The 25,978-nt window shown below is 37.1% G+C and overlaps 1 long non-coding RNA gene across 1 annotated transcript in view; it reads right to left on the reverse strand.

Annotated features, from left to right (window-relative positions):
• Positions 1-730: 730 nt before the first annotated feature.
• LOC145540486 (uncharacterized) overlaps positions 731-25,978 on the reverse strand; it is a 41,907-nt gene continuing 16,659 nt past the window's right edge. Inside the window, exon 5 of the long non-coding RNA XR_014078358.1 lies at positions 731-874. This is a non-coding gene — a long non-coding RNA (uncharacterized LOC145540486). The remainder of the gene's footprint in view (positions 875-25,978) is intronic.

A 25,978-nucleotide genomic window follows, 5' to 3' on the forward strand; every position in this document is an offset into this window, starting at 1 on the left:
GCCTTGCTCCTATTTCATACAAGAAAAGCCTGAAAACAGTCAGATGGAAAATTTGATTCTACTCTCTGAGGAAAAAGTCATAGCTTCTAAAGCCATCTTGTTTGTTTATTTTTCTTCCTTTTTTTTCCTCTCTCTCTGCTTCCTGTTCTCTCTGCCTTCCTCCCAGCATGTATTTCTGACTTCCGTTAACTCTCTCTTGGCTGCTCTCTTGACAGGCATGGTGATGAGGAATAGTGTCTTAGACTATAGGCCTTGGGCCCCCATGCCCGCTGTTTCTCAGACATCCATGTAGAGGGAAATCAATAGAAGGTGAAATAAAGAACTTAGGTAAGGCACTTCAAATGTATGAAAAGATTTATACAAATGAAAATTAATCATAATTACTTTATTATCAGAAATCTTTTTTTAATCCTGTACTCTCTGTGCTCAACATGTATTCTGTGGTCTTTAGTCTGTTCCTTCTTCAAATTTATTGCAGAGGCTTTTTTTAAAAAGTACCCCAAAACCATATCTACTGAAAGAATTGTGTTTCTAGAAATGACTCAAGTGGATGTATCTAATAGTCACTAATACTGTAGCTGTCACAAACCGAAATAATAATGATACATCAGTAAAAAGAATCACCCTAAGACACCTGGGTTTTTTTTCTGTGCTTAATTTATGATTACTGGCTGCACTAATGACATGAAATAGCACATAACTAGGGAGAATTCTAGACATATCATCAATATATTTTATCAAACTTATTTGTTTATTGATTTCTTGGTAACACATGCCACTTTTTGGTAAAAATGATTTATAGTCTCAAATAAATTTTATAAATATACTCGCAATTTACTGACAGGTTGCTTTTTCTTTCACCAAAACTTTAGCCCTAGGAGTAAGCAGAAGTATTAAAATAACTTAATAGGTAAACAAATAGCTATATTTTTCATAATATAAAGTATGTCATCTGTTTGATATTCTGCCAAATGATATGGACTGTGCTTTTACTTTTTTACTCTGGGCTCAGGACAATAGAGGTTGAATCACCCCAGGAAACAAAATAGCACTGAAAGAGGATAAGTTATGAAGCCTGAAAGATATGGGTTCAAAATGTTGCCTCACCACTATTGTCTTTTTCTTTTGTAACTTAGAAGGTATTTTTTAATTTATGTGAGTATGAGTTTTCTCTGTAAAATAAGCTTATTTCTCATTGTTGATAGTCGTTGAATTTTATAGGAAAGGAAATTACATTCCATTCATTGTTATGGGCACTTAGTAGGCCATCAAAAACCCACTAGCTAAAATTATTCCCTTAACTTCCATACAGGATTCCCAGGTGACTCAGTGGTAAAGAATCCACCTGCCAATGCAAGAAACACAGGAGACATGGGTTCGATCCCTGAACTGGGAAGATCCCTTGGAGGAGAAAAAGGCAACCCACTCCAGTGTTCTTGCGTGAAAAATCCTGTGGACAGAGGAGCCTGGCGCACACACACACAATTTCCACATACTGTACACCTGGGTTTGGTAATGGTGATTAGGTTCCTTCTCATCTGTTCTTCACATTGTTCACCAACAGTGATAAAAGTACCAGTACCTTTCCACAACACAAATTTTTATCCCTCTCTCTTGAGAATGGGAAAAAAATTATAACTGTGAAAAAAAAAAAAGCCCTAAGATAAAATAACCACCTAACTAGGAGAAAAGATACAAATTATTCATATAGAAATGAAAGATGAGCCATCAGTCCTTATTCAACATGCATTAAAAGGCTGATAAAGAAATATTATGAAAAACTATATGCCTCCAAATTTGACAACTTGATGAACAAGTTCCAAGAAAGACACAGCCTATCAAAATTCACACAAAGAAAAATAGACAATCTAAATAGTAGGACCATATCTATTAGAGAAATGGAAAAAATAACTAACAAACTTTGATAGAAAGAATTAGGCCCAGATAGGTTCACTGGTGAATTCTGCCAAACATTTAAGGAAGAAATTCTACCACAGTCTATAATCTCTTGCAGAAAATAGAAGCAGAGGAAATACTTCCTATCTCATTCTATGAAGCCAGCCTTACTCTAATCTCAAAAGAAGATACGGGCATAACATAAAGGAAATCTATATACAGGAAATCTGATAGCTAATAATCTAACCTAATAAAAATCCATTAATAGGAAATCATGACCATAGATGCAAAAATTTGCAACAAAATAATAGCATATTGAATTCAACAATGTGTAAAAAGAATTATACACCATGACCAAGTGGGATTTATCTCAGATATACAAGGCTGGTTAAACATTTGAAAATCAATTAAAGTTGACCCTTGAACAATGTGGGATTAGAGATGCTGACTGCCTGTGCAGTCAAAATTCTATGCCCAACATTTTTTTTCCCTCATATCCATAATTTCTTTTATGATTTCCTAAATTGGCTCAGTTGTAATCCTGTGAAGTCGTGTTCAATATCTGGACACAGTTTTCTCCAGTAGGAATTTATTGTTTGGGGCTTGATGGCTTCCAAGGCATTGTCTATAACAATTATAGCATCTTCAATGGTGTAATCCTTCTAGACTTTCATGATGTTCTCTCTATTGGGGCTTTCCTCCATAGCGTTAACAATCCTTTCCATAGAATGGCGTATGCAATGAGCCTTAAAGGTCCTCATGACCCCCTGATTTAAGAGGCTGAATTAGAGACATTGTGTTTGGGAGCAAGTAGACCACTTTGACACCTTTGGTGTTGAACTCATGTAGTGCCAGGTGGCCAAAGGCATTGTCTAATATCAAAAGAACTTTAAAAGACAGTCTCTTACTGGCAAGGTACCTCCCTTCAAAGGTTGATGGAAGGTGAAAGCATTGATGGAAACAATCCAGAAAAAGTCCTGACCAGACCTTCTTGTACAAGCAGAAGACAGTGACTGCTGTTATGTTTTCCCTACAAAAACCTAGAAAGATAGCAGCTTTATAGATAAGGGCAGTACTGAGCATAAGCCTGACTACAAAACTGTATTTAGACTATCCTTTCCTGTTCTAAATCCTGGGGCTCACTGCTCTTCCTAATAATAAATGTTCACTGTGGTATTCTTTTCAAGAATAGGGCACTTTCATCTGCATTAAGAACCTGTTCAAGCAGATCTCCTTCTCGATGATTTTCTTAATGTTGTCTAAGAATGCATCTGCTGCCTCTTGGTGGGCAGAAGCTGCTTCTTCTGTTACCGTCACATTTTTAAGCCAATACTATTTCTAACCCAGGTCTCCCACATTGCAGGTGGATTCTTTACGATCTGAGTCACTAGGGAAGCCCAAGAATACTGGAGTGGGCAGCCTCTCCCTTCTCCAGGAGATCTTCCTGACCCAGGAATCGAACTGGAGTCTCTTGCATTGCAGGTGGATTCTTTACCAGCTGAGCTACCAGAGAAGCCCCTGATATGGCACTAAACATGATGAAAAATATGTGAGAACGGGGAGAGATCATGTGTTACTGCAATATGGGATTTACTGGAGGGAAAATGCTCACACAAAGGTGATTAGTGCCACAAGGTATTTTAATAGAATACTTGCAACATTTGAGCTCACCACAACAGCAACAGGAGGTGGTTACAAAATTATTACAGTAGTAAAGTAGATACTACAATTAATTTTATGCAGTTGTGATTTAATGCTGCATATTTATATGTTTACATTTATCTCAACTGTGAATGCTATCATGTATGGTCTGTAAGTGTTTATATGTGTAAGTTTTGATAAATGTTAGCTTTATATGGTAGACTTTCATGTATATAATGGTAGTAAATGACAAAATAGACTAGTATCTACATATATTTTATGCATCCATGACATAAATAACTCCTTATTTTTTGATATTTCTAGACTATTGAGTTCTTTGTAAGTTTTTTTTCAAACTGTGACAAATCTCCAAAATATTTTTTCAATATATTTATTGAAAAATATCCTTGTGTAAGAGGATCCACGCAGTTTAAATACATGTTGTTTTAGGGTCAACTGTAATGTAACCCATCGTATCAACAGGTTAAAAAAGAATATCATATAATCATATCATTTGATGCAGAAAAAACACCTATTTATGATAAAACTCTCAGCAAACTGGACATAAAGGGTAACTTCCTCAACCTCATAAAGAACACCTACAAAAAATCTATAGCTATTTTTATGCCTAGTGATACAAAATGAGATGCTTTCTCTCTCAAATTGGAAACAAGTCAAAGATGTTCCTTTTCACACTCTTATTCATCATTTTACTGAATATCCTAGCTAATGCAGCAAGAGAAGAAAAGGAAATAAAAGACATACATATTCAAAAGAAATAAACAAAACCACCTTTCTTTACATGAGGGCCTATGTAGAAAATCTGGGGAAAAAAAATATTGACCAAAATCTCCAGAAAATAGCATACAATTATAATGATGTTTCAGGATACAAAGTTAATATTTAGAAGTTGACTGATATCCTATATACCACTGATTATGGGGCTTTCTGGGTGGCTCTAGTGGTAAAGAACCTGCCTGCCAATGCAAGACATGTAAGAGACCCGGGTTCGATCCTGGGTTGGGAAGATCCCCTGGAGGAGGTCATGGCAACCCACTCCAGTATTCTTGCCTGGAGAATCCCATGGACAGAGGAGCCTGGAGGATTTTGGTCCATAGAATCGCAAAGACTTGAACACGACTGAAGTGACTTAGCATGCATGCACACATACCACCAGTTATATCAAAACTGTGTTATTACTTATATTAGCATATCCTCCCAAATGAAATACATAGGCAAGACTCTAACAAAATATGTACAATATCTACATGAGGAAAACTACAAAACTCTGATGAGAGAAATCAAAGAATTAAGTAAATAGATATCCCGTGTTCAGGGATAAAAAGACAATACTGTCAAGAAGTCAGTTATTCCCAACTTGTTTTATCTATACAGTGTAATCCTACTAAAAATCTCACAGAGTTATTTTGTGGATTTTACCTAATTCGGGAGTTCATGTGTAAAAGACAAAAGGCTCAAAATTGCCAACATAATGTAGAAGAAGAATAGCAAAATCAGAGAACTGACACTACCTGGTTCCAAGGTTTACTGTAAAGCTACAGTAATCAAGATAATATGGTACTGATAAAGCATAAACAGATCAGTGGAACAGTATAGAGAATTCGGAAACAAATCAACACAAATACAGTTGGTTGATCTTTGTCAAAGAAGCAAAGATAATTCAGTGAGAAAAGAATAGTCTTTTTAACAAATATTGCTGGAACAACTGGATGTCTTCATGCAAAAAAAATAAAAAATCTAGACACAGACATTTTACCCTTCCCAAAAATTGACTCAAAATAGATCATAGTTCTGGATATAAAACAGAAAAATATAAAACTTTTAGAAGATAACATAAGAAAAAATCTAGATAACCTTGGTTTGGCAATGACTTTTTAGATATAACACCTAAAGCATGATCTATGAATAAAATAAAAAGTTATACTTCATTAAAATGAAAACTTCTGCTCTGTGAAAGACATGGTTCTGACAATACATAGGCAAACCAAAGACTAGGGGAATATATTTGCAAAATATATATTTGATAAAAGACCTATCATTAATTATTAAGTAGATATTAATAATGGAGAATGTGAGAGGGGAAAGAAGGGGTATACAAGAACTCTTTGTAGTATTTGTTCAATTTTCTTGTAAAACTAAAACTGCTCAAAAAATAGACTATTAGTTGTTTGTTTTTTTTTTAAAGCACAGGGATCCAACCAAGGGCCTGAGTTGTGAACACATCCTAGTCTCATTTCTTCTGCAGTACATGACTTCCTCATCATGGCATTCAATTACCACAGTTAATCAATAGTCTGATGCTATGCTCATCAGAAGGGCATTACTTAATGTGAGACCGATAATTTGAAGTCAGTAGAGTATGCAAGAACCCTGACCAGAAAAAAGAAATTATAAGATTTTCATTTTTGTGAAGTTCTTGCCATGAAAGAATTTTCATTTTTTAAAGATTTAAAATCTAATAAGGCAAGGAAGTAATTTCAAGTCCACTGTAGCTTGAAATTAGTGCCAAATTATTGGTGGCAGGACTCTTCCAAAGACAAACTCTTTCTGTAGACAGACTGAATCACAGCATTGTGCACATCTCTGCTGAAAGTCTCAGAGAGCCTAGGTGAGAGCAATGCAGCCTATATTGTTAGTTGCCTGTCTTCAGGATGACATCCCTACTACCCTGATATGAAATTTAATTAGATGAGCTGTGTTACAAGATTCAAAATAGATTTGTATGCACATAAAAATCCACATACCTAGAGAGACCACTTGCTTTTCAATGTGACCCAACCTAGGAAGCATGTCTGGAAAATAGCAACAATTTGATAACAAGCTCATGCACTGCTTTTTTTACTGTTCCCTAAGGCATGAGAACAACTGTCATGTTGGAGACCTTGCCACAATGCCCTGAGTTACATTAGCGCTTGACTTCTGTCCATCAGTGATAGTGCATGAGATTCTCTTTCATTTCATTCAAAAGGAGTCAGACTATAGGATTTAGCAAGAAAGCTGCATATTCTGAGAGAGGAACCTTCTTAGATATAGCTCTAGCATGTGCTGTAAGTCACACAAATATGTCTATCATCTGTAAGAAAGAGGCAAGAACTGGAATAAAGGTAATTAATTAGTTGGCCTTTCCCCAACCCCTAATTTGTAAATTTTGACCTTCCTGATGCATTTCTAGTGTTCAGAGAGGTAGCATTAGTTAAAAGCATCATATAAATTTAACTAAGTTTTATAGAAATAGTCTGCAATAGAGTTGACATCTAACCTCTTTAGAGTAAAAACTTTTACACGATTACATTTCCCTAAAGGAATCTAACATGTATTTTAAGAACAGGTAAAGCATACAAGAATAGCTGGCAGATATTAGGGACTTTTGTGTTATGTCCATTAAAAAGGGAAAAAAAATTCCAAAAAAGTATTATCTTCTGCTTTTTTAAAAAGTAAGTTAAGAAAATATATGGGGCTTCCCCGGTGGCTCAGATGGTAAGAATTGCCTGCAATGCAGGAGACCCAGGTTTGATCCCAGGTTCAGGAAGATGCCCTAGATAAAGGAATGGCTACTCACTCCAGTATTCTTGTCTGGAGAATTCCATGTACCAAGGAGCCTAGCAGGCTACAGTTCATGGGGCCCCAAAAAGTTGAACACGACTGAGAGACTAACACTTTTTTTTAATGTGCTCCTACCTGATAACTGGCACCTTCACATAAGGTTTCATCTAGAGAAGGAAATGGCAACCCACTCCAGTATTCTTGCCCAGAAAATCCCGTGGACAGAGGAGCCTGGTGGGCTACAGTCCATAGGGTCGCACAGAGTCGGACACGACTGAAACGACTTAGCATGCATACATGCATTGGAGAAGGAAACGGCAATCCACTCCAGTATTCTTGCCTGGAGAATCCCAGGGACAGAGGGGCCTGGTGGGCTGCCGTCTGTGGGGTCACACAGAGTCAGACACGGCTGAAGCGACTTAGCAGCAGATCCTCATAACCATCTTGTAAAAAAATATCATCACCATTTTATTATTGAGGAAGCTCAAACCCAGAGAAGTTTGAGAAAAGTAAATAATAATGATGATAATAATAATACTAAGATGAAAACTAGAGCCTAACCTGACGCGAACAGCTGACTCATTGGAAAAGACCCTGATGCTGGAAGACTGAAGGCGAAGGAAATGGTGACAGAGGATGAGATGGTTGGATGGCATTATCAATTCAATGGACAGGAACTTGGGCAAACTCCAGAAGATGGTGAGGGTCAGGGAAGAGCCTGGAGTGCTGCAGTCCATGGGGTCGCAAAAAGGAGGACGAGACTTGACGACTGAACAACAGAGCCTAACCATGAAGTCCAGGTTCTATCAGTTCAGTTCAGTCTCTCAGTCGTGTCTGACTCTTTGTGACCATATAGACTGCAGCACGCCAGGCCCCCCTGTCCATCGCCAACTCCCGGAGTTTACTCAAACTCATGTCCTTTGAGTTGGTGATGCCATCCAGCCATCTCATCCTCTGTCATCCCCTTCTCCTCCTGCCCTCAATCTTTCCCAGCATCAGGGTCTTTTCAAATGAGTCACTTCTTCGCATCAGGTGGCCAAAGTATTGGAGTTTCAGCTTCAACATCAGTCCTTCCAATGAATATTCAGGACTGATTTCCTTTAGGATGGACTGCTTGTATCTCCTTGTAGTCCAAGTGACTCTAAGAGTCTTCTCCAACACCACAGTTCAAAAGTATCAATTCTTCGGTGCTCAGCTTTCTTTATAGTCCAGCTCTCACATCCATACATGACTACTGGAAAAACCATAGCTTTGACTAGACGGACCTTTGTTGGCAAAGTAATATCTCTACTTTTTAATATGCTGTCTAGGTTGGTCATAACTTTTCTTCCAAGGAGCAAGCGTCTTTTAATGTCATGGCTGCAGTCACCATCTGCGGTGATTTTGGAGCCCCCCAAAATAAAGTTTGTCACTGTTTCCATTGTTTCCCCATCTATTTCCCCAGGTTTTTTATCTTTTGAATAAACCACTCTCCCTCTGATAGTCAATGAATTTAGTCTTCCTTCCTTTATTTTTCTTTATGATCTGTTTCTCTTCCCTTATCATTCATTTCCTTTGGATTTAGTTCTTTCTTTCCCCACATTCTTACATCTTTTATTCATAGGATGATGGTATTGAGCCAGTTACCCTTGGTACATTCATGCCCTTTAGGTAGGTGGCAGCCAAGGACACGTTCCCAGGAGACAAAGGACGCAGGTGATCAAATCTAAGCTCCTTATCAACTGGGCCTTCAGGTAAATTGACCAAAGATGTTTGCTAGGGGAAAGATATTTATGTAGGAAATGCTCTTAATAGGACCTTTCTGGATACTTATTGCCTGTAGTAATAGGAAGCAGGAACCATGGAGCAGGGCTCCAATGAGAATGTTGCAAGAGCTCCACAGCCCTCTTTAAGTGCTTTCTGCTGTCTAAGAAAATCCATGAGTCACACTTAGAAATCTCCTTTTATCTGGACCTGAAGCACATGTCTGACACAGGAAGGAAAAATCTGTGGATCTGCCTTGAAAATTCAAGGTTTCTTTCTGCTTTGTGTGAACCTCTTCGTCCCTCAGTATTTTGACATTTTTTAAATAAAGCTTAATGTATACTTCTGATTTGTATCTCAGTTGACAGCCTGAACCTGTGTGCTAGCTTACTCTTTAAATTAATGATGGTTTACCTATCGCTATAGTTGATGAAGTATGCTTAGCCAGAACTAGTGGACAAGGACTTCTAGAGTAGTTGTACAGATTCTTTATTTACGGGTGACTGGCATGTCTGCATCGCTGTGTCCGTGTATCTCCTGAGACCAAGGCCAGGTCTCTGGAAATGTTTTCATGCAGTTCTGTAAGGCAGAAACTACTGATTGCAGGCTGGTAACCTCAGAGACTGGTAGTACACTGCTACCAACAGATGGTAGGAGAAAATGAACATTATGGAGTTAAGCTCCAAGGGAATTTTAGTCAGGAAGGTTAGAGCTGCTCAATCATATTGTAGTGGGAATTGAGTTTTGACAGATATGATGTGAGTAGACTGCTTACTACCTCGCTCACCTTCAACAATTCATTTCTGAAAGTCTGGTCCTCATACCTCTGGCAGAAAGTTTTCAGTTTTCTAGCCAGAGAGGACAGCAATGGCCTTGATAATTCAAAACAGCAAATATGTTATATATTTCATCTTAGAGCACCTAAACTGTCTTTTAAAAATATATATCAGATTTGTTCATTTGACATTTTTTCCAAACTTGAACTAAAATTAGCTCAGCATTCTTGGTCTCTTTGATATGACGCTCCAAAAAAAAAAAAAGCATAATGATAGTTTTAATATGTATTGCACTGTGTCCTTTGGATTCTTTATAAATATATGCCCATCAAAAAAGTGAAAGTGTTAGTCACTCAGTCATGTCTGACCCTTTAAGACCTCAATGTACTATAGTCTGCCAGGCTCCTCTGTCCGTGGAATTCTCCAGGCAAGAATACTGGAGAGGGTAGCCATTCCCTTCTCCAGGGAATCTTCTCGACCTAGGGATCAAACCCAGGTCTCTTGCATTGCAGGCAGATTCTTTACCATCTTAGCCACCAGGGAAGCCCTTCAGATTCTCTGATAAATAGATGCCAGGACAGAATTAAATATACAAGATATTTATTGTTGGAGACACAAGAGTAAACAGGCTGAAGAAGCAAGGGTAAACAGGGAGAGTCTTAAGGATGCTTTGACTCCTATAAATGAAGAAAGGAAAGGATCATCACTCTGGACTGAATTGTGTCCTCCAAAAGTTCATGTGTTGAAGTCCTAATACTCAGTGTGATGTTATTTGAAGGTGGGGCCTTTAGAAGGTAATTAAATTTAGTTGAGGTCATCAGGGTTTGACCCCCATGATGGAATTTGTGTCTTTCTAAGAAGAGAAAGAGAGGTCAGAGCTTTTTCTCTCCATCATGTGAGGATACCATGAGAAGGAATCTATCTATAAGACAAGAAAAGGGTTATCACAAATTGGCTGGCACCTTGATTTTAATTTCCCAACCTCCAAAATTGTGAGAAATACATTCCTATGTTTAAGCTGCCTGGCCAATGGTATGCAGTATAGCAGACTGAACAGACTAATATAATCAGGTAGATGAGTCTCAGATTGTAACTAAATTCTGAGCAAACTTCAGTCATGGTTATAATAAATGATCAAGCAGAACTTGTCTGTCAGAATAAGAAGCTCTCATTGGGCAGAAATGGGCCAGTTATTGTAACCTTGCTGGGCAGAGTCTTTAGCTGGGAAAAGCTGAGAAGAAATGGTTATTGGTTATTTCTGAGGTTTGCTTCTCTTGATAATCAATCATAATTCCCTGCCTCCACATTTCTTTTAATATTTAATTCTGTGCCGTATATGTGTTGAACAGAATTGGAGATACAGTGGTAGTATTATTTTCCATAAAAAAGTGATTTCCCTGTTTCTGTTAGGCAAATAAGGTAATATACTGGTAATGTTTATCAACCAGGAGTTGAGCTTGAGTCAGATTACAGTTTTAGTAAAATTTGATCTACTCAGAGTTTCCACTTTTCCTCAGCTGTAGCCTTCCTGGGATTTTGGTTGTTGACTCCTTTGGTGTGAATGTTGCCAGAATATTCAGTTCTGCCCTTTGAAAGTTCAGTGTTTATCTCCTTATTCTCCACCCACAATACCTAGGAATCTGATACACATCTTAAAGAGAGAGAACTCACGTATTCAAAGCAGGTCCCCTCTTTGAGTGGACCTTTGAATCATAAACTCCACATCAGTTCAGTTCAGTCCCTCCCCTCAGTCGTGTCCGACTCTTTGCAACCCCATGAACCGCAGCACGCCAGGCCTCCCTGTCCATCACCAACTCCCGGATTCCACCCAAACCCATGTCTATTGAGTCGGGGATGCCATCCAACCATCTCATCCTCTGTCGTCCCCTTCTCCTCCGGCCCTCAATCTTTCCCACCATCAGGGTCTTTTCAAATGAGTCAGCTCTTCGCATGAGGTGACCAAAGTATTGGAGTTTCAGCTTCAACATCAGTCCTTCCAATGAACACCCAGGACTGATCTCCTTTAGGATGGACTGGTTGGATCTCCTTGCAGTCCAAGGGACTCTCAAGAGTCTTCTCCAACACCACAGTTCAAAAGCATCAACTCTTCAGCGCTCAGCTTTCTTTATAGTCCAACTCTCACATCCATACATGACCACTGGAAAAACCATAGCTTTGACTAGATGGACCTTTGTTGACAAAGTGATGTCTCTGTTTTTTAATATGCTGTCTAGGTTGGTCATAACTTTCCTTCCTAGGAGTAAACATCTTTTAATTTCATGGCTGCAGTCACCATCTACAGTGATTTTGGAGCCCAGAAAAATAAAGTCAGCCACTGTTTCCACTGTTTCCCCATCTATTTGCCATGAAGTGATGGGACCGCATGCCATGATCTTAGTTTTCTGAATGTTGAGCTTTAAGCCAACTTTTTCACTCTCCTCCTTCACTTTCATCAAGAGTCACTTTAGTTCTTTTTCACTTTCTGCTATAAGGGTGGTGTCATCTGCATATGTTAAGTCACTTCAGTCATGTCTGATTCTTTGCATCCCTATGGACTGTAGCCCATCAGTCTCCTCTGTCCATGAGATTCTCCAGGCAAGAATACTGCAGTGGGTAGCCATTTCCTTCTCCAGGGAATCTTCCTGACCCAGGGGTCAAACCAGCATCTCTTCTGTCTCCTGCATTGGCAGGCAGGTGCTTTACCCCTAGCACAACCTGGGAAGCCCTACAAGTTCACAAGACTACACTCTGCCCTTCTAGATGCTTCAGCTCTCCAGCTTTCTGCTTGGCTACAAATCTCAACAAAGTTTTCATGAGGAAAGGGCTCCTCTACTTAACAATCTGTCATGCCAGCTTTCTCGACCGTCACAAATCTTTCTATCTCTCTTTTCCCTAGCAGAGTTCCTCTAATGAGGTCATGCCTCATCCTGGGTCCATGCTCAGAATTGATAAATGGTAAGAAAGTGGTTGGTTATTGACACTTTCTTAATGGGTTGAATTTTAACTTGTCTAGTCCCCTTTCTAGATGTGTTTTCTGATGGGCTTAAAATATGATATTGGTAACATATCTATTTTCTAATTGTTTCAAAAAATCATACTCTCAGTAAATTTATTAATTTATTGTTATGTTTCCTGGATTTTGAGACATAGAAAGACTTTCCCTGAAATTTTCAAAGAATCTCTTCATGTTTTATTCTAGTATTTTAAAAGATTTGTTGTTTCTACATTTAAATCTTTAGTCTATTTAGAATTTATCCTTCTGTGCAATATGAAGCATACATCAAAATTAGTTTCAAAATGGCTATTCCACTTTTCTCAACACTGTTAGATAATTACTGCATTTTCCTGCCTGACTTGAGATGCCACTTTTATAAAATAAATACCTGTACAGATTCCATTCTAGTCTATTTTTGGAATTTCTGTTTTCTTATATTGGCTTTTCAGTTTACTAATAACTCTGCACACTGTGTTTTAATTTTCAAGGCATATATATATATATATATATATATATATATATATATGGAAGTAGCAGTCTCTTCCTTATTTCTCTTCTACTTGAGATTTTCCCAAGTTTTTATTAGTCTATTTTCCCTTATGAACTATAGATGTGAAAGAACAAAAATAGTATTTTACTGGGATCTCATTAAGCGTAAAATAACAAGGTAAACTGAAAATTTTACAATGATTAATCTTCTTATCCAAGAATATTATATCTATTCTATTTGTTTAAAAAGTATTTTGTGCCTTTTAATAGTGCTTTTAAAATAAAAAAAAATTCCATGTATATACATATATATACACATACAAGTGTGTGTGTGTGTGTGTATATATTTACTTATTTACTACATTTCTAGAAGTTTGATTTTTGTTTCTGTTGTTATGATAAATGGCAGCTTCTCTTTCATTTTGCGTTCTAAATGTTATATATGAAAGCTATTGATGTCTGTGTCAACTTAATACTTAGTGACTAGTTTGTTGAATTTTTAGGTTTTCCTCTTATATGTCACACATACACAATTATAGTCTATGAAAGTAGAAGTTTTAACTCTTCCTTTCCACATTTAAAAAAAAAATTTTTTTATGTGGACCGTTTTTTTTTAGTCTGAATTGAATTTGTTACAATATTGCCTCTGTTGTTTATGTTCTGGTTCTTTGGCTTTGAGGCATGTGGGATCTTAGGTCCCTGACCAGGGAAGTCTTAACCACTGAACCATCAGGGAAGTCCCTCTACATTTGTTTTTAATGTCCAGTTTTATTCTCCTGCCTGAATGCATTGTGTAACATCATTGGTAAAGGTTATAAAATAATGTTAGGGTCTACTTTTCCTGTTTTTCTAACTTAATAGGAAACATTCTATTGTTTTTTTTAAATTAAGCATGCTGGTTTGGCAGATGAGTTAAATGTATTTTATGGTTTGGGAAGGATTCATCTGTTTCTATTTCTCAAAAATCTTTCTTTTTTTGTTATTGAGTATTGCAAGCATATAAGAAAGTACATAAAAACGTAAGTACTAGTAAATAAATTACCACAGAACAAAACCTATATAACTATCAGCAAGGTCAAAGGAAAAGTAATTGCAAGCTCTTAAAACCACTACTCATACACTCTCTCAAACACTACTCCTCCTTTATTCCTAAAGCTGAGGAATGTTCTATTTCTGTGTGATTAAGTATTCCTTGTAAGTAGTTTTTAGGGTTTACTTCTTTCACTTGACATGAAATACACAGGATTCATTCATGTGGCTGAGTTCATTTTTATCACTCTATCATATTGATTGTATAAATTTACTACAGTTCATATACCTCATTTACTGTTGATGGATATTTTGGATGTTTTCAATTTGTAGATATTATAAAAATGCCAACATGAATATTCTTATTTACATTGCTTTAGTGAACATGTCCATGTTGAGTATACATCTGGGAGTAGAATTGCCTGATATGAAAAATACATATATTCAATTTATCTGATACATTTAAATTTGTAGTTTCCCAGGGTGACTGTAAAATTTACATTCCCATCAGTGATTTATAGGAATTCCAACTGCTTCATGTCCACAGAAAAATGTGACATTATTAACTCAAGTATGAGTTTTAAAATTAAAAATGACAGGAGAAAAAAGGATTATTCAGCAATTTCTTGAACAAATTGTGCAGAATATATATTTATCCTGTATATGCAGTACCCAACCATATAGTCTTAATAATATGAAATAAAATTTGGCATAATTAATAGAAATGATAAATTAGCCACCATATTGTGATATTTTAACTTATCATTCATGAACTAATAGATTACAGAGCCTAAAAAATTGAATAGAAGTATAGCTTTGACTGTGTGGATCACAACAAACTGGAAAATTCTTCAAGAGATGGAAATACCAGACCACCTTACCTGCCTCCTGAGAAACCTGTATGCAGGTCAAGAAGCAACAGTTAGAACTGGACATGAAACAACAGACTGGTTCCAAATAGGAAAAGGAGTACGTCAAGGCTGTATATTGTCACCCTGCTTATTTAACTTATATGCAGAATACATCATGAGCAATGTTGAGCTGGATGAAGCACAAGCTGGAATCAAGATTGCAAGGAGAAGTATCAATAACCTCAGATAAGTATATGACACCATCCTTATGGCAGAAAACAAAGAGGAACTAAAGAACCTCTGGATGAAAGTGAAAGAGGAGAGTGAAAAAATTGGCTTAAAACTCAACAAAGGATGGCGATCATGGCATCTGGTCCCATCACTTCATGGCAAGTAGATGGGGAACAATGGAAACAGTGACAGACTATTTTCTTTGGCTCCAAAATCACTGCAGATGGTGACTGAAGCTATGAAATTTAAAGCTGCTTGCTCCTTGGAAGAAAAGCTATGACCAACCTAGACAGCATATTAAAAAGCAGAGCCATCACTTTGCTGACAAAGGTCCATCTAGTCAAAGCTATGATTTTTCAAGTAGTTATGTATGAATGTGAGAGTTGGACCATAAAGAAGGCTGAGCACCAAAGAATTGATGCCGCTTGAACCGTGGTGTTAGAAAAGACTCTTGAGAGTCCCTTGGACTACAAGGAGATCAAATCAGTCAATCCTAAAGGAAATCAATCCTGAATATTCTTTGGAAGAACTGATGCTGAAACTGAAGCTCCAATATTTTGGCTACCTGATGCAAAGAGCTGACTCATTTGAAAAGCCCCTGATGCTGTAAAAGATTGAAGGCAGGAGAAGAAGAGGATGACAGAGGATAAGATGGTTGAATGGAATCACTGACTCAATGGACGTGAATTTGAGCAAGCTCTGGGAGATGGTGAAGGACAGGGAAGCCTGGCGTGATGCAGTCAATGGGGTCACAAAGAGTAGGACACGACCAAGTGACTGAATAACAACAAAACAGCAAATATGGATAACATGATTCACAAGTTTGGTTAATAGACATATGTAAAATCCTGTTACTGAAATATTGTCATACACATTCTTCTCAAGCACATCTTGAATTTTGAACTTGAGGCATTGCATTCACATACTTCCAATCTAAACACTGAGTAATAATAATAATGAAGTAAAACAATTTTTAACTGTAAATATTTTTATCTGATCAAAATATAAAATGAAGTATAGAAGAGCAAAATGTCAGTTGTAATATTTCCTGATTCTTAAATTCTGATTATTTATTGACTCTCCTCAGTGGTAACTAGTATTAGTAATTCCTAGTATATTTCAGAAATGCAAAATATTGGATGCAATGAGAAGTGATATAAGACATATTTTTATTGACTTCCCTATTTTTTATACAAATGAGCAATATTATACAAATGATTATTCTTTTTTTTTTTCACCTAAGGTAGAATGTATCTAGCATAATTATATGTGTATATATTATACATATTAATCATTTATATACATGTCGATATTTCAAGATACGTTAGATCTTAGAAGAAAAACGTTTCACAGTATGTTTTATATATGTGTGTTTAAACACACATACACAAGAATTATTCTTTTTATAGTTCAATAGACTTTTATTATATTTTATGCCATAATCATCTACTGTAGAGTAAGGGGTGGGGAGCATCTAACCCAAGCTACTTAGAAGGCAGTACCTCTATGTTGTCACTTAAAATATTTCTCTCAAAATTCAGGAGATAAATATATTAAGGCAGAAAATCAAGGGGACTGTCTTTACAAAGTAATTCTAGGGTCAGAGCTCAAATAAGCTACTTACCTATGAGTACATATAAAGAAGCATCTATGTGACACATAAGACAGGATAAGACCACAATGTGTCTCATTAATTCCTGCTTAACATTTTTATTGACTTTCTGACACAATGTGTTAAAATGCAAGCTCTTTGTTTTCAAAATGAATCTGGTAGAACTTTCTGCCTTAGTTTGTGTGAGTCCAGAACAATAGCCCTACTGAAATAATGGTACTTCCCTGGGTGCATAGGCACTTCTGCCCCTCCAGGACTCTGAATGTGCTTGCCTTGCAGCCCAGAATGCCTGCTGCAAAACTGTCCTCATGGTGGCCTCCTTGATGCCTTTCAGGGTAATCATGTAGTGTCACCTGCACTGACTCTCCTCACAAAGCTGGATGTCACCTCATAGTTTGTCACTTCCTCTGATTTGTTCCATCTGAGATCTCTATTATGATATCATATTATTTATCTGTTATTTTATGCTCTCATATCTCATTATTATTACAATTCTTATACTGTAATCTTTGTAAATAACTGCTAATTCTTCTCCCTTTACTCTGAGTCCTCACAACATGGGAATCACCTTTGTTAGAGCCTCACACAGCACCTGGCCAAAAAATGACAAGATGTATGGAATTGGAATGAATAATTGAGCCCATTTATAATTTTGGTATAATACTTTATGTTCCTAAAGTTCTGCTCTTTTCTCAGCCAGTATTGATTGGGTGGCTTCATTAACTAATCCTAAGGAAAAGAATAAATTTCCTTTAAAGTGCTTCTTAAACTGTATATTTCTATCATGTTAAGAAGTCTAAACACTTCTGCAATATCTTTTCTTGTTCCTCAAAACAATCTTCACTTATCACCTTCCTTAAAATGCTGATAGGTCCCCATATCCTATAAATCAGAGGTTTTTTCTCACGTTACCATCGAAGTTATTCACAGTTGTCTTCTAGAAGGAATACATTGCCACCTAAAACCATTTGCTACTCATCAGTTTTCACATTCCCTGGTCCACTTATTTCATGCTGTATCTTGGAATGCTGTTTTATTTAAGAAACAGCTTATATTTCTCCATTCAGCGAGATTCTTTCTCCATAACGCTTTCTTTACAAATTAAAGCATTCATTTCTCAATGCCAATAAATAAAATTCTATGAGTACATTTCATTAATTTTAAAGAATGAAACCTTCATTTTGATTGCTTTATAGAATGCCACTATTGCTTGGCAATACTTATTAAGAGTCAAAAATTTTTGAAGCAATATAAGCCTAAGAAATAAATGAGATATATGGGTACAGGCTTATGTGTTTATATGTTCAGTACAGTTCATTATAATAGTAAAATTTTTAGATACAGCTCAAACATCCAAAATAGGACCTATTAAATACAACTACATATAAATTTATGTTGGTGTATGTCAAAAGGCCAGTAAAATTTATGCTTCAAAAACTGTGTATCATATATCAGACATATATAGTATGACTTAAATTTTGATATAATTCATAGATCCTTTGGAGTAAAGTCAAAAGTAAGCAAATCAAAATATTGTAAGCTCTTGAAACTTTACTTGGAGTTTTTATTTTCCTGCTTTTCTTTATTTTCCAAATTTTCTATAGTAAACATATAATTTTTTCAGTTCAGTTCAGTTCAGTCGCTTAGTCATGTCCAACTCTCTGCGACCCCATGAATCGCAGCACGCCAGGCCTCCCTGTCCATCACCAACTCCCGGAGTCTACCCAAACCCATGTCCATCAAGTTAGTGATGCTATCCAACCATCTCACCCTCTGTCGTCCCCTTCTCCTCCTGCCCCCAATCCTTCCCAGCATTAGGGTCTTTTCCAATGAGTCAACCCTTCGCATGAGGTGGCCAAAGTATTGGAGTTTCAGCTTCAACATCAGACCCTCCAATGAACATGCAGGACTGATCTCCTTTAGGATGGACTGGTTGGATCTCCTTGCAGTCCAAGGGACTCTCAAGAGTCTTCTCCAACACCACAGTTCAAAAGCATTAATTCTGCGATGCTCAGCTTTCTTCATCGTTCAACTCTCATATCCATACATGACCACTGGAAAAACCATAGCCTTGACTAGACTGACCTTTGTTGGTAAAGTAATGTCTCTGCTTTTAAATATGCCATCTAGGTTAGTCATAACCTTCCTTCCAAGGAGTAAGCGTCTTTTAATTTCATGGCTGCAATCACCATCAGCAGTGATTTTGGAGCCCCCAAAAATAAGGTCTGACACTGTTTCCACTGTTTCCCCATCTATTTCCCATGAAGTGATGGGACCAGATGCCATGATCTTAGTTTTCTGAACGTTGAGCTTTAAGCCAACTCTTTTACTCTCCTCTTTCACTTTCATCAAGAGGCTCTTTAGTTCTTCTTTACTTTCTGCCATAAGGGTGGTGTCATCTGCATATCTGAGGTTATTGATATTTCTCCCAGCAATCTTGATTCCAGCTTGTGCTTCTTCTAGCCCAACGTTTCTCATGATGTACTCTGCATATAAGCTACCAGAAAAAATTCAAGTGCAATTTTAAAATAATATGAGAAAAATATACCATTAGTTAAAACACTGAAAATATTCAGTCATAATCTGTTGGGCCTTAACAGATGAATAAGGCTTGCTTATTCATACTGTATGAAATATATTTTCATAGACATGCATATCATCTGGGCTGTTTTCTGGAATTTTACAGAAATTGCTTTATCTCTCACTTTCACTGTGACCTCTTTGGTGTGTAATGCCAATGAAAAAAATCTCTATAGTGAATTCACTCTACATTAAAATTCTAAATTATTAACTCTACATTAAAGGATATTTGCCAGTTTTCTCTTTTATCTTTTCTTTCCCATTCAAATATTGTTCAATTACTTTGTGACAGTCCTTGTTAAATCTGTTTTATTTTAGAAGATTCTAAATGTTTAGAGGTGATCAGTGAGTTGTGTCTATTTTAAAGATAAAAAAGCAGCAAAGGAAAGCCTGACTTGGTCTCTAGATTTTGTTGTTCGTAAATTGAAGCTCCACAGTTCTGAGATTTCAGAAATTCATTCCTGTGGATATAAGAGATTGTCTGATTTTAAAAATGTTAAGTGCCTGTATGGATTTTGCAAGCACTGTTGTTACTCTGTTAACTAAAACTCTCATCTTGAGGAATACTATTACTGCATTATAGCTGAGAGTTAATGGAGGTTAATGAATTAATTGAGAGTTGTTATTTACTAAAGAAAGCAAACTCCATAGTGCACCATTACAAAAATCATTGTTACTTTTCTGCATACTTGTTAGTAAGGAGGATAATATGTTTCTTGTCATTAAACATAAGCTCATTTATATTTTTGTACTCTTCTTAGTCTAAAATAGGCTAACTTTTGCCAATATTCTGTGTTCCGGTCATGAATTTCTTTGTTAGGATTTTATTGTTTGCTATAAAATCCCGTAAAACACAGAACTACTAGTCTGGGATTTGTCTTTCAGTAGAATCCAGATAGCATATAGAGGAACTGATACACATTATTGAGGACAAATAGAAATGTGGTACTCACTGAATTTTCTTCCAATTAAATTGGAGCCATGTTATTACTCCTGGTCAGTGAATTGTTAGCAGAACTGAACATATCATGGCAGGTGTTTTTAAGAATCTCCTATGTCTTTTTCTCCCCATTATCAGAACTTTGGAGGCAACAGGCATCAGATAGCAAAATTACAAGATGGAGAAAGACTGGCTAACCTTTAGCATACTTTAGGGGCTTATTTGATTCTACAGCAGACTAAACCTGACCTAATACATCTGTGCTTTAGAACTAATATTATTTTGGCTATCAGTTACTGCAAGTGGAACATGTTATTGTGGTAACACAGTCACTAAGTTGAACCAAAGCTCTGCCAAGATATTTGACTAGAAAAACACATTTAAGGCAAGATGGACTCAAATATTATGCAATTACACATACCCCACCAAAAACTATTCAGCTGCCTTCTCCATTTTTAATGCTCTAAATCATTAAGAGTCATGAACAGAGGAAACATAAGAAAGTAATACAGTACACAGATTAGGGTACAAATATAAATAGAGAAAAAATAATAACGTGTCACTAATCCAAAGTGTCCATCCTAAAGGAAATCCAGTGCATTCTAAAGGAAATCAGTCTTGAATATTCATTGGAAGGACTGATGCTAAAGTTGAAACTCCAATACTTTGGCCACCTGAGGTGAAGAACTGACTCATTTGAAAAGACCCTGATGCTGGGAAAGATTGAAGGCAGGAGGAGAAGAGGATGACAGAGGATGAGATGGCTGGATGGCATCACCAACTCAATGGACATGAGTTTGAGTAAACTCTGGGAGTTGGTGATGGACAGGGAGGCCTCATGTGCTGCAGTCCGTGGGGTTGCAAAGAATCAGACATGACTGAGTGACTGAACTGAACTGAATCCAAAGTGTAATTAAAAGAAAATGTCAGGAAAAGGCACTGCTAACCCAGAGGGAAGGAAAAGCTCTTGCAAAGTAAACAGATACGAAAACCTTTCAAAGAAGACACCACTGTTTTCTTTTCACAGATGAAGACCTTCAGGATCAGAAGAGTCTAGTAACTGGCAAAGATCATGCAATTATATCAGTATGCCCCACATATTCAGCTAATGATACTCAGCACAGATGAGAATCTAGTGGAATCAGAACACACCAAGCTCCCTGGAAGTAGCAGGTAAAACCTCTGGCAAAGAGATGATATAAAACTCGGAGAGAGAACAGATGTGCTGCAGGAGAACATGCTGTTTTTATAGGCACTGAAGTTTTTCTTAAAATAAATACAGTCATTTAAAGTCTTTGAGTCATGGCTGGGGAAGCACCACATGGAGGTGCCAGAGCAATTAAGAGTCCTGTGGGAAAAGGGAAGAACTGGGAGAAATTCTCCGTGGAGCAAATCTTGAATATGCAAAGTAAATTGTCTGTAAATAGTAGATGGAAACCTGTCTGAATCTGGTTTCATAATAACAGAGTTCTGTAACAGACAAAGTCTAATCTCTCAGCAAGCCTGAACTAAAAGGAATAAGGAAAAGATAAGTGTTGCATGTTAACTCCTGCTCAATACCAACACTCTCTATTTATTTTTATTTTATTTATTTTTTATTAAAGGATAATTGCTTTACAATGTTGTGGTGGTCTCTGCAATATATTAACACGAATCAGTCATAATTTATATCTATCTATCTATCTATCTATCTATATATATATATCTATATATCTCCCCTCCCTCTTGAGCCTCACCCCACCCATCCCACCCCTCTAGGTCATCACAGAGTGCCAGGCTGGGCTTCCTGTGTTACATAGCAGCTTCCTGCTAGTTAGTTATCTATTTTACATGTAATAACATTCTCAGTTTAATACAAGTGCTTTACTAATTTTTACTCTTCATAGCTAGTTTCATCACCCTTTGCACAGCCAAGTGGAAAAGATTTTAATGACGTGGTGGGAAAAATTACAATGGCCTTTGAATTGGAAGCTTAGCTCTGTTTTTACTATCAAGGTATCTTTGGATAAAGCTTTTAGTTAGTTGAGGATTGCTTCCTTGTCTTTCAAACAGAAATAATAATTCCTTCCTCATAGAGTTTGTGAAAATTGAAGGTAGTCAAGTTTGTAAACTGCCAGCCACATAGTAAGAGCTCAGTATTAGTTTTATTTCTTCTCTTATGAAAAAAAGTAGATCATATAGAAAAGGTAAAATGCACTTGGAAATTATACCCTCAAGTGATTTTAGAAATTTCATAGTTTGGTCCCATAATATATATTTATTATTATTAAAACATAGATTATATCAAGCCACTCCTGTTCAGGAGTTCCTATCCTCTTGGCCTTACTTTACTTTTTTCCACCGCACTTGTCACCGTGTGAAATATTAGTTCGTTGTTTATTTATTTACTGTCTGATTCCCCTATAATAGAAGGGGGTCTCCCAGGTGGCTCAGTGGTAAAGAATCTGCCTGCCAATTTAGGAGACTCAGGAGATATAGGTTCGATCCTTGGTCAGGAATTTCCCCTGGAGGAGGAAATGGCAACCCACTCCAATATTCTTTCCTAGAAAAATTCCATGGACAGAGGAGCGTGGTGGGCTACATTTTTTTTGCGACCATGGGGTTGCAAAGAGTTGGACAGGACTGAGCAACTGAACATGCACAGACTCCCCTATATACATCAGTTTCCATCTGTTTTATTTCTGTATCCTCAGTGTCCAGAGCAGTGCTAAGTACACATGTTCTTTAAAAATATTGGTTGAAGGAAGGAAGGAACAAAGGAAGAGGTGGAAGGAGAAGAGCTTTTATTTCCTTTTCTGTGGCTGAATTTCTGAAAAGGAACACACTTCTGAAGTCACTGTCTGTTTCTAGACTTGTCTTTCTAAGATTTCTGTTGTGTCTTGCTGAGAGAGTGCATTCACTGTTCTATTAAAGCCTCAAGACTTTTCTTTGTAAAACATTGAGAGCGACTTGAGACTTGAAGGAGTAATGTAACCCTAGTAGTTTGCCAAGCAATTTTGCTGATTCTGCAAAGCACAATCCATTCCGTGAAAGGAGCACTGAAGGTGACAAGTCTGGATTACCTCAGTGGGCACTAAATTACCTGTCGAGAACTTTGTGAGTTTCGTGTCCTTAGAAACATGAGGACCAGTAGTTATTATTCTTTTCTGAGGATATTTCTCAGAGCTCTAGGAGATTTATTTATCTTGTCAACAGTAATCAATATTTGTAACAAATTAGTGGACATAAATATATTAATACAGTATCAGCAAAACAGTATTGGGAAAAGGAAACATTTAGAAGGTAACTGGTTTATTTTACCCTTGATGTCCTAAAAGGAGAGCTATTATTGTTGAGTTCCTGCTAAATATATAGACAGTTCCCAAATATTATCTTAATTCTGCAATAGCCCTTTGAGGTTAGTACCTAACAGGTAAAGAAACAACGTAGATACACTTAAGTGATCAAACACTAAGTACATGTTAGGGTTGGGAATCAAGCCATCATCTATCTGAGTTCGCAGATTGTGAATGCTTTTGAATACTTTATGCTGCTGTGGAAGTTTTACCTATAATATCCCTCTAAATACAACAGAAAAATTGGCCTAACTGCAGGGAATACTCTGAAATTATGTAAGAAACTATATTGTTGTGTTTTTTTTTCCTTTGGTAAAAAATGAAGGATTATCACACCAATATAAAACAAAATTATCCAGAATAAGATTTCCCCATAAGTTAGTAAATTGGTGGTAAATTAGGTTCAAAGGAATTCAATCTGCTGCCAAAGTGATGTCCTAGCCATCACTTCTGAAATGTAAGACTGTAAGTAAGCAAGGGCTTACCTCTCACCATTGCACAAAAGAAGGTTCTGTAGAGTTTGTTTTGAATCAGAGAATGAACTCTGGGTAACACTCATTAATTTTAAGGGTTATTGCAATCATTAGTTTCTGTCAATTGACAATTGCTTTAAGTAAGTCTAAGGTATTTGAGTTTTTCAGGTTGGGTTGCATTTACATTTATCTTAAAAATGTCATGCTTTACCATTCTCCCTGGCAGCTATTTGGCTTTCTTCACACACAGCATTTGGCACTATTCATGGGGGTAGTAAGTCTTTTCTTTCAAAACAGTCAGTTATCTCCTGATCTTTTCAGTATGATTATTTTTCCCCATGTGGGAGCCTAACAAACCTTTTTTTTTTTTAATTGGAGTATAATTGCTTTACAATGTTAGTGTCTGCTGTACAACAAAGTGAATCAGCTCTATGTACACTTATACCCCCTCCCTCTTGAGCCTCCCTCCCACCTCACCCCCATCCCACCCCTCTAGGTCATCACAGAGCTAAGCTCTCTATGCTATACAGCAGCATCCCACTAGCTATGTATTTTACACATGATCATGTATATATATATGTCAATGCTAATCTCTCAATTTGTCCCACCCTTCCCTTCCTCTCTTGTGTCCACAAGTCCATTCTCTACATCCACATCTCTGTCCCTGCCCTGCAGATAGGTTCATCAGTACCATTTTGTAGATTCCATTTATGTATTGATATATAATATGTTTACCTCTTAATTTGAAATTTGTTCTTTATGATACAATTAACATAAAATATATTTTTAATTTATTTATTTTTTAATTGAAGGATAACTGCTTTACAAAATCTTCTTTTCTGTCAAACCTCAACATGAATCAGCCACAGGTATACATAGATCCCCTCCCTCTTGAACCTCCCCCCATCTCCCTCCTCATCCCACCCCTCTAGGTTGATACAGAGCCCCTGTTTGAGTTCCCTGAGACATACAGCAAATTCCCATTGGCTATCTATTTTACATATGGTAATGTAAGTTTCCATGTTACTCTCTCCATAGATCTCACCCTGTCCTCCCCTCTCCCCGTGTCCATAAGTCTGTTCTCTATGTCTGTTTCTCCCACATAAGATATAATTGATGTGTATAGACTATGTCCTGCAAAATATAGACTACATCTTGGATGAAAACAAAAGCTATATCAAGCACTTTGTGCACACTATACTTATCCTTATGACTACAATGACGTGCTGCTTGTCAGCACTTTACTGAGGAAAATGCATGAAGCTCTAATAGACTGTGACTCACTCCTAGTCACCCTGCAAACTGGTGGAGCTAGGATTTGAATCCACATCTGACTGCTCCAAACTTGCTTGCCCTGTCCTTCACACAGTCTCATTGTGACTTAGTCTGTGTATTTGAATCAATTCTAATGAGGTGGATGAAACTGGAGCCTATTATACAGAGTGATGAAGTAAGTAAGAAAGAAAAACACCAATACAGTATATTAACACATATATATGGAATTTAGAAAGATGGTAACAATGACCCTATATGTGAGACAGCAAAAGAGACACAGATGTAAAGAACAGACTTTTGGACTCTGTGGGAGAACGCGAGGGTGGGATGATTTGAGAGAACATCATTGAAATGTGTATATTATCATATGTGAAATAGATCGCCAGTCCAGGTTCGATGCATGAGACAGGGTGCTCGGGGCTGGTGCACTGGGATGACCCTGAGGGATGGGATGGGGAGGGAAGCGGGAGAGGGGTTCAGGATGGGGTACACATGTACACCCATGGCTGATTCATGTCAATGTATGGCAAAATCCACTACAATATTGT

The sequence above is a fragment of the Giraffa tippelskirchi genome, chromosome 3, assembly GCF_054371585.1.
Source record: "Giraffa tippelskirchi isolate mGirTip1 chromosome 3, T2T-mGirTip1v1.2.pri, whole genome shotgun sequence".
In the NCBI taxonomy this organism is placed as follows: Eukaryota; Metazoa; Chordata; class Mammalia; order Artiodactyla; family Giraffidae; genus Giraffa; species Giraffa tippelskirchi.